Source organism: Triticum urartu, chromosome 4 (assembly GCF_003073215.2).
Source record: "Triticum urartu cultivar G1812 chromosome 4, Tu2.1, whole genome shotgun sequence".
In the NCBI taxonomy this organism is placed as follows: domain Eukaryota; kingdom Viridiplantae; phylum Streptophyta; class Magnoliopsida; order Poales; family Poaceae; genus Triticum; species Triticum urartu.
In genome coordinates, this window is record NC_053025.1 from 438,104,004 (window position 1) to 438,113,885 (window position 9,882).

Here is a 9,882-nt window from a genome sequence, read left to right on the forward strand (position 1 = left end):
TTCATGTTTTTGCTACGTGTGCCCATTGCAGGGCTATCATGTGGCATCATAGGAAGGTGTGGCAACTTATCAGCAACCTCTTTGCCTTTTCTTTTGGCATCTAATTTCAAAGCAACACATGCTTTCTTGTTGGCCACACAAATGGGCTGAGTTATTGATCTACACATACACATTCATGGCAGCACATCATACATCACATATAGTAGCCCAGGTTAACAATAGAACAATGCATAACATAACATAAAATTCGGAAACAACCATAGGTTACCTTTTTGCTACTCTGGATCCAGATTTACTCCCTTTCCCTTTTTCCTTAGTTGTTTTCTCCAACATTTGGCTATAGTGAGAAGAATGCAATTAGAATACAAAACCAAGCTTTCATCTAATCTACTACAAAATTCAGAACTAGTTCTTACCTTTTTGATGCTCCAGTAATTGAGTTATCATGTTTTCTCTTTTTCGTAGTTGTAGGTTCCAAGCTTTGGCTATTGTGAGAAGTTACTTAGAATTCAAACACAGATTTCATATAATTATGAGCATGAGTGTAAAGTGGCTAACCTTGGCGGAAAGCACATAGAGGCTGCTGGAGCATCATCCTCGCAAGGCACAATTGATGCTTTGGTGGTCTTTGCCCTCTTGTTTGGTGGTCCTCTACATGAGAAACAAAAAAGTAGTTAACATGTATGGCTGCTTACAAAAAAATGCAAGTGAAGCAAGTTACACAATTATATTTATTACCTCACAGCTAAAATAGCAGCAATGTCATCTAGGTTATCCTTCTTGCATTTATGCCAATGATGCCCATAGTCCTTACAAATAGGGCATAAGTGTTGGCCGCTTTTTCTTTTCTTCTCACTGCAGCCTTTATACCTCTCAGTTTTATGCCTACCCGCTGTGGATTTTAGTAGTGGTGGAAACATGAAGAATCCATGGTCAGATTTAGGCCATTGGTTCTTGTCAACCATGGCAGGAATTAGTTGGTCATAGGCTGCCCTAAATTTGTCAATGGAGTAATACAAGTCCACATAATTCTGTATGTGTGCATTGATAAGAGATGTGATAAATGCTAGACCATGCTTGCAAGGAAGGCCAGAAACTTGCCATTGTCTACAAGAACATGTCCTGTCAAGCAAGTTGACCACAAACCTAAAGCCGCTGCCTCCCAATGCTGTCACTTCAGCGACTTCTTCTGAGCTTTCTACCACCTCCAAGTTTAATTCTCTAGTCTTTGCATTCAACTTCTTAATTATGTGGGGAAGAATCAACCCAACCAACTTCCTTGCTACTTTCCTCCTTCGGTTCCACATGATCATAATCATCTGCCTAACCTTATCAAAGAAGTCGTCCAAGTTCAAGGACTTGTGATGCTTAATCCAATTATTGAAGCACTCAGCCAAGTTGTTTGTAACATAATCCACCTTGGAAATTGTTGAGAACTGACTCCTAGACCACAACCTAGTGTGCCACCTCCTAAGATATGCAGTTGCCGCTGGCTTTGCTATGTCCATTGCAGCCCAATTTTTTTCAAATATATATGGGTTCCATGAGTAAGCAGCAGCCCAAAGGTGGTCATCAAACACCTTTCCATGAAACTTCTTCTTGAAGTTGGACACCAAGTGAAACATACATTCCCTATGTTCAGCCTCTGGGAACACTTCTTTTACACCTGTCATCACTGGTTGCCCAGCATCGGTGCATATGGTTAAACCCCTTGGGGATCCTATAGCTTGTCTAACCATTTGCATGAACCAGGTCCAATTCTCATTAGTTTCAGAATCAAAAACACCCATACAAACTGGATACATCCAACTATGGCCATCAACGGCGGTAGCACTAGCCAGCTGCCCCTTGAACCTGCCTGTCAAGAAGGTGCTATCTACTGCCAAGTATGGCCTGCAGCCATTAAGAAACCCATCGATGCAAGGCTTCAAAGCAACAAAAATTCTTTTAAATCTGATTTTATCTTTTATTGTGTGATGATCAATGATCACTATGCTACCGGGGCAGCAACTTTCAATTTGCGACTTGAAACTATAAAGATTATCAAAGCTTGTATCCCAATCACCATATAGTTCCTTCAAGGCTAGCAGCTTACCCATATAGACTCTCTTAGAGTTGATGTCGATTCCATGATGCTCTTTAAGCTTCTTTCGCAATGCCTTTGGTCCTAGAGTTGCATCCTCAATTAGCCAGTCCTTCACGTGCTCACATATCCACCGCTTGTTTGCATTCTTCAACTTCTTTTTTCTTTTTGTACTAGAGCAATCATGACCACAAGGGTTCTTTCTCACCTACAAAAGATGAACATAGAAAATTAGTACTAGAGTAAAGACCATGACCACAAACTAAGCACACATGAGTAAAGTTAGAAAATTACCATTACTGTGCACTCATCTTCCATTGTAGAAGCATATATCCTCCATGGACACTTATCTTCATCCCTTCTTGAACAATAAGCTCTGAACCTATGTGGTGCACTCTTTTCGGTGTCAAACTCAAATTCATGTTTGATTGCATGCTGAGAAAGCGCCAATTTAAACTCTGCCATATTGGGATATTTTCTTCCTTCGTTCATTGGAGGATCTAATTTATTATATTCAATGTGTGGTGCATGATCTGCCTCGTGATATTCCTCATCTTCCTCTACTTCAACCTCTGACATGCTCTCATCCTGCCATATTGGGATATTTTCTTCCTTCCTTCATTGGAGGATCTAATTTATTATATTCAAGGTGTTGGTGCATATCTCCTCGTGATATTCCTCATCTTCCTCTACTTCAACCTCTGACATTCTCATCCTCGCTCTCAAACCCTCGCTCTCAGCCTCGTCTCATGATCAGGAACATAGTCTTTGTCCTTTTCTTTGTTGGAACAAGGAACCATGATAAGAGGTACAGGTTCATCCTCTAAATAAATATTTTCCTCATCAACACCAACATGCTCATTCTTAGGTACTGGGTTGCGAAGATAATCATCATCATCATCTTGTTCTATGTTGTTAGGTTGGCTATGCGCATCACTATGCCACTCCGTTATAGGCTCATATGGTTCCGATGGATCACAATATGCAACAAACATGTGCACAACCTTGTCTTAGAGTGTTTCTCAAACATCGACACCAATTCTTGGTCAGATGTTACTTCAGGGTAGATTTTAAGAACATCATCATAGTACTGAACATGTGCAACTTCCAAATAACGAGGCGAGTACTGCTCTACGATTGATTCAACCAAGTCCTTATAATTTGTTAAGTCGGAATCAATAACCTTATCAAAACAGAAGCATTTGATATCCTTTCTAGCCTTTTTTGGGTTGCCAAGAAATTGATTTTCAGCACATAAGTTGAATTTTGATCCATCCTGTAAAAACCAAATAAACTTAATCATGAGTTGAATTTGGGATCCATCTCTAAGTTCAGATTTTGCAGCAAATTATCATCTCTAAATGAAACTCCTAAGTAATCTGTTGCATTTCGACAAATCTAGAAGAGAGGTGCAGCAAATATGTTGCATTTGGGATCCATCTCTAAGTAATCTTCAAAGCCATCTCTAAGTACTCTGTCAAATTTAAAGAAGAGATGCCTCACCCATCTAGACAAGCCGATGTAGCCGCATCCCTCGGTGATACTTGGCCTTGCTCTGGTGTTGCGCCTTTACCACGCAAGGCTGAGACCGCCGCACAGCCGGCCCCCACCATGGCCGCCCTCCAGGCCTCCCCACCATGGCCGCCTCGCCCGTCCTCAGCAGGTTGGCCGCCCCCCGCCTCCCCACCATGACCGCCCGGCGCCTAGCCCGTCCTCCAGGAGTTGGCCGCCCCCTGCCTCCCCACCATGGCCGCCTCGCCCATGGCACTCGTCCACCTCGCCCTCCTCCATGCGCCGCCGCTGGGTGCCTCGCTCACGCCGCTGCCTCGCTCCTCGCTCCGTGCCGCCGCTGCGCTAGGAGTAAGGTCTCGGGGAGAATGGGAATCGGGGGCAGAAGGGGGGTCGTTTTCTTTTTTTTAGCATGCTATAAAGAAGGGGTAAAAATGATTTTTCCTGTCATAGTTGACGGTGTTAACGGCAAAATGCAAATCATCATGAGCCTTCGTGAAGAACTCCGGTAATAAAAGAATGATCAAAAGGAAGTGAAGGATGAAAAGAATAAGATTGAAGCCTTGCAATGATTAGATGAAGCTTTGAAATGATATAATTGAAAGAGCTTGGAACTCCGGAAAAGGAAAATATGGAACAAAGAAATAAAGAATTTTGATGAACCTCTGGAATAAGGAATTGAATTTACTCGATGAAACAAGAATAAGAATTACATTATGCTTATTCTTCCCTGATACGTCTCCGTCGTATCTACTTTTCCAAACACTTTTGCCCTTGTTTTGGACTCTAATTTGTATGATTTGAATGGAACTAACCCGGACTAACGCTGTTTTCAGCAGAATTACCATGATGTTGTTTTATGTGCAGAAAATAAATATTCTCGGAATGACCTGAAACTCCACGGGAGGTCTTAGAAAAAACAATAAAAAATCCTCGCCAAATATGAAGACCAGGGGGCCCACACCCTTTCCACGAGAGTGGGGGCGCCCCCCTAGGGCGCGCCCCACTACCTCGTGGGCCCCCTGTTGACCCTCCGACGCCAACTCCAACTCTATATATTTGCTTTCGGAGATAAAAAATCAGAGCGTGTTTTATGATACGGAGCCGCCGCCAAGCCCTAAAACCTCTCGGGAGGGCTGATCTGGAGTCCGTTCGGGGATCCGGAGAGGGGGATTCGTCGCCATCGTCATCATCAACCATCCTCCATCACCAATTTCATGATGCTCACCGCTGTGCGTGAGTAATTGCATCGTAGGCTTGCTGGACGGTGATGGGTTGGATGAGATTTATCATGTAATCGAGTTAGTTTTGTTAGGGTTTGATCCCTAGTATCCATTATGTTCTGAGATTGATGTTGCTATGACTTTGCTATGCTTAATGCTTGTCACTAGGGCCCGAGTGCCATGATTTCAGATCTAAACCTATTATGTTTTCATGAATATATGTGAGTTCTAGATCCTATCTTGCAAGTCTATAGTCACCTACTATGTTTTATGATCCGGCAACCCTGAAGTGACAATAATCGGGACCACTCCCGGTGATGACCATAGTTTGAGGAGTTCATGTATTCACTATGTGCTAATGCTTTGTTCCGGTTCTCTATTAAAAGGAGGCATTAATATCCCTTAGTTTCCAATAGGACCCCGCTGCCACGGGAGGGTAGGACAAAAGATGTCATGCAAGTTCTTTACCATAAGCACGTATGACTATATACGGAATACATGCCTACATTACATTGATGAATTGGAGCTAGTTCTGTGTCACCCTATGTTATGACTGTTACATGATGAACCGCATCCGACATAATTATCCATCGCTGATCCGGTGCCTACGAGTTTTCCATATACTGGTTCTCGCTTATTTACTTTTCCGCTGCTACTGTTACAATCACTACAAAATACCAAAAACATTACTTTTGTTGTCTTTACTTTTGTTGCCGCTACCACCACTATCATATTACTTTGCTACTAAACACTTTGCTGTAGATACTAAGTTTCCAGGTGTGGTCGAATTGACAACTCAGCTGCTAATACTTGAGAATATTCTTTGGCTCCCCTTGTATCGAATCAATAAATTTGGGTTGAATACTCTACCCTCAAAAGCTGTTGTGATCCCCTATACTTATGGGTTATCAAGACCTTTTTCTGGCGCCGTTGCCGGGGAGCATAGCTCTATTCTTTGAGTCACTTGAGATTTATATCTGCTGGACACTATGAAGAATTTGAGAGATCCAAAAACCAAGATCTATCCCTCAACTACGAGGGGAGGTAAGGAACTGCCATCTAGCTCTGCACTTGATTCACCTTCTGTTATGAGTAAGTTTGCGACACCTACACCTGCTTCTGCTATTCATTTTGATATGTCGCATGTTATTGATGATGCCACTTCTGCTATGCATGATACTTATGATGAAACTGCTTCTATGTCTGATACTACTGTGCCCCTTGGTGAATTTCTTGATGAACAAATTGCTAGGGCTAGGGAAAGAGAAATTATTGAATCTGAATACGATGATGATAGTGATGATGAAAATATGCCTGTTATTCCTAAAGGTTATCTTTTTGATAAAGATGCTTCTCTAGCTATTTTAGCTTGCAGAGATAGATATGAGCTTAAGAGGTTATTAATTAAATGGAGCAAGGAATCACATAGAGATAGAATGAGACCCGACCCTGCTTTTGCTACTTCACCTATATGTGTTCCTGATAAAGATTATGAATTCTCTGTTGATCCTGATATAATTACTTTGGTTGAATCTGATCCGTTTTATGGCTATGAATCTGAAACTATTGTGGCACATCTTACTAAGTTAAATGATATAGCTGCCCTGTTCACTAATAATGAGAGATCACGTTACCTCTATTTACTCAAAATATTTCCGTTCTCATTAAAGGGTGATGCTAAGATATGGTTTAATTCTCTTGATCCTGGTTGTGTGCGTAGTCCCCAGGATATGATTTATTACTTCTCTGCTAAATATTTCTCTGCTCATAAGAAACAAGCTGCTTTAAGGGAAATATACAACTTTGTACAAATTAAAGAAGAGAGTCTCCCACAAGCTTGGGGGAGGCTTCTCAAGCTACTTAATGCTTTGCCTGACCATCCTCTTAAGAAACCTGAAATACTTGATATCTTTTATAATGGACTAACTGATGCTTTCAGAGATTACTTGGATAGTTGTGCTGGTTCTCTTTTCAGGGAAAGAACACCAAATGAAGCTGAAATTCTATTGAATAGTATGTTGACAAATGAAAATAATTGGGCACCTCCTGAGCCAGCTCCTGCTCCAATTACTGAGCCTATTCCTAAACCAACTCCGAAGAAGAGAGGTGTTCTATTCCTCAGTCCCGAAGATATGCAAGAGGCAAAGAAATCTATGAAAGAAAAAGATATTAAAGCTGAAGACGTTAAGAATTTACCTCCTATTGAAGAAATACATGGTCTTAATATACCACCTGTTGAAGAAACTTATGATCTCAATTATTTATTTGTTGAAGAACCTCCTGATCCCGATATCCCGACACAGGCAGTAAAGGTAAATTCTCTCTATAGATATGATAAAGCTGAAGTTCCTCCTACTAAAATTTCTAGTCAGCGCTTGGATGAGTTTGATAACTTTATGTTTAAGCAAGATGACTTCAATGCTTATTTTGGTAGACAATTAAAAGAAAATGCTTATATGAGTAGACGCTTGGGTGATTATATGGCTGATATTAAAGGTGAACTTAAACTTATTAGCAAACATGCTTCTATGGTTACCACTCAAGTAGAACAAGTACTTAAGGCTCAAAAAGAAGTGCTTGATGAAATGAATAGTAAGAAAAATGATTATGTTGTTAGAGTGGCTACTAGAACTGGTAGAATGACTCAGGAACCTTTGTATCCTGAAGGCCACCCTAAGAGAATCGAGCAAGATTCTCAAAGAAATAATATTGATGTTCCCAGTTCTTCTAAAAAGAAGAAGAAGAAAAATGATAGAACTGTGCAAACTTCTAGTGAACCTATTGCTAAACCACCTGATAATCCAAATGATATATCTATGTCTGATGCTGAAACACAATCTGGTAATGAACATGAACCTAGTAAAAAATTAATGATAATGTTCATGATGATGCTCAACCTAGTAATGACAATGATGTAGAAATTAAACCTGCTGTTGATCTTGATAACCCGCAATCAAAGAATCAACGTTATGATAAAAGAGACTTTGTTGCTAGGAAACATGGTAAAGAAAGAGAACCTTGGGTTCAGAAACCCATGCCTTTTCCTCCAAAACCATCCAAGAAAAAGGATGATGAGGATTTTGAGCGCTTCGCTGAAATGATTAGGCCTATCTTTTTGCGTATGTGATTAACTGATGTGCTCAAAACAAATCCTTATGCTAAATATATGAAGGATATTATTACTAATAAAAGAAAGATACCGGAAGCTGAAATTTCCACCATGCTTGCTAATTATACTTTTAAGGGTGGAATACCAAAAAAAATTGGAGACCCCGGAGTACCTACTATACCTTGCTCTATTAAAAGAAATTATATTAAAACTGCTTTATGTGATCTTGGAGCCGGTATTAGTGTTATGCCTCTCTCTTTAGATCGTAGACTTGACTTGAATAAGTTGACACCTACTAAAATATCTTTGCAAATGGCTGATAAATCAACTGCTATACCTGTCGGTATTTGTGAGGATGTGCCTGTTGTGGTTGCAAACGTTACTATTTTAACGGACTTTGTTATACTTGATATTCCCGAGTATGATAGTATGTCTATTATTCTTGGAAGACCTTTTCTTAATACTGCAGGGGCTGTTATTGATTGCAACAAAGGCAATGTCACTTTTCATGTTAATGGTAATGAGCATACGGTACACTTTCTGAGGAAACAACCTCAAGTTCATAGTATCAACTCCATTGGAAAAATTCCATCGATTATATTTGGCGGTTTTGAATTTCCTCTTCCTACTGTTAAGAAGAAATATGATATTCTTATTATAGGGGATGTGCATATCCCCGTTGAGGTAACTTAGTGTTATTCGAAATTTCTCCGGTTTCATGATTATCGGAATGAGTTTGTTAACAAGACTTGATCAACCTTGTTAGTGGATTCTTTTTTATGAGCATGAGATGGATGAAACTAGAAGCACAAACTTCTGTACCCTCTTTATATTTTCTGTTATTTATATTAAATAAAGTAAAAATAGTATTTTTTTTGTCTGTTATCTGATTATCCGTGCAATATAAAAATAACCCAAAAATAAAAATCCTCAGAATGACATGCCATTTTAATAAGATTTTTTCGGGAATATTTGAGGATCTACTATGCAAAAATCACCGCGGGAGGAGCTGCCACCTGGCCACGAGGGTGGTGGGCGCCCCCCCCCTATAGGGCACGCCCCCTGCCTCGTGGGCCCATGGTGGCCCTCCTCCACTTATCCCAGCACCCATCTTCTTCCTCTGTCTCACACAAACCCAAAAAACCAACTCAAGCACGAGTTCCAGCCACTTTTGCTTTGATTTTCGATCTCCTTGCTCAAAGCACCTCTCGCAAAACTGCTTGGGGAGATTGTTCCTTGGTATGTGACTCCTCCATTGGTCCAATTAGTTTTTGTTCTAGTGCTTTATTCAATGCAAATTTGAGCTGCATAGGTGACCATGTTCTTGAGCTTGCATGTCAAATTTATATGGTTCCAAGTAGTTCTAATGCTTGATATAGGCTCTAGGCACTTGTAGGAGTAGTTGCTATCATTTTTATTGAGTTTGGTTACTTTATTTTGAAGTTATCAAAAATTTCAGATTATTTCAGAAAATTATGAGGAGATTATTGAGGGGCTCATCGAGCCAAAGCTCGAAGGAAAAGGCACCAAAGCCTAAGTATAATCTGCCACGCACCGCGGAGATTCGGGCGTGTGAATGGCCTTCTGAAGATTTCTTGAGAGCAGCCGGTATCTATGAAGATTTTCATGAATTGGCTCACAATGCTGGCCTCGCCGCTTTCCTCCACGACCAATGCGATCAGTATCTCTTACTCACAAATACCTTTGTGCAAAAATTTTATTTTCATCCTAGGAACTCACCACCTACAGTGGAATTTCATTTATATGATGAGCCTAAGGAGATGTCACTTTATGATTTCTGTCGGATTTGTTTAGTCCCTTTTGAGGGCAAGACAGAAGAACACATCATGATGATGTGGCTGGGTTTATTGATAATATCACTGTAGGAGAAACCAGGAAGGTTTCCGATGCACGAATCACTAGTATACATTTTCCTGTTTTGCGTTACTTTGCATTAT

General features: G+C 40.5%; 1 long non-coding RNA gene across 1 annotated transcript; it reads right to left on the minus strand.

Annotated features, from left to right (window-relative positions):
• Positions 1-311: 311 nt before the first annotated feature.
• On the minus strand, positions 312-648 carry LOC125553914. The gene is made up of 3 exons (XR_007304259.1): positions 559-648; positions 417-485; positions 312-337 (listed from the first exon to the last, which is right to left on the minus strand). It is a non-coding gene; the product is annotated as an uncharacterized LOC125553914 (long non-coding RNA).
• Positions 649-9,882: the final 9,234 nt, after the last annotated feature.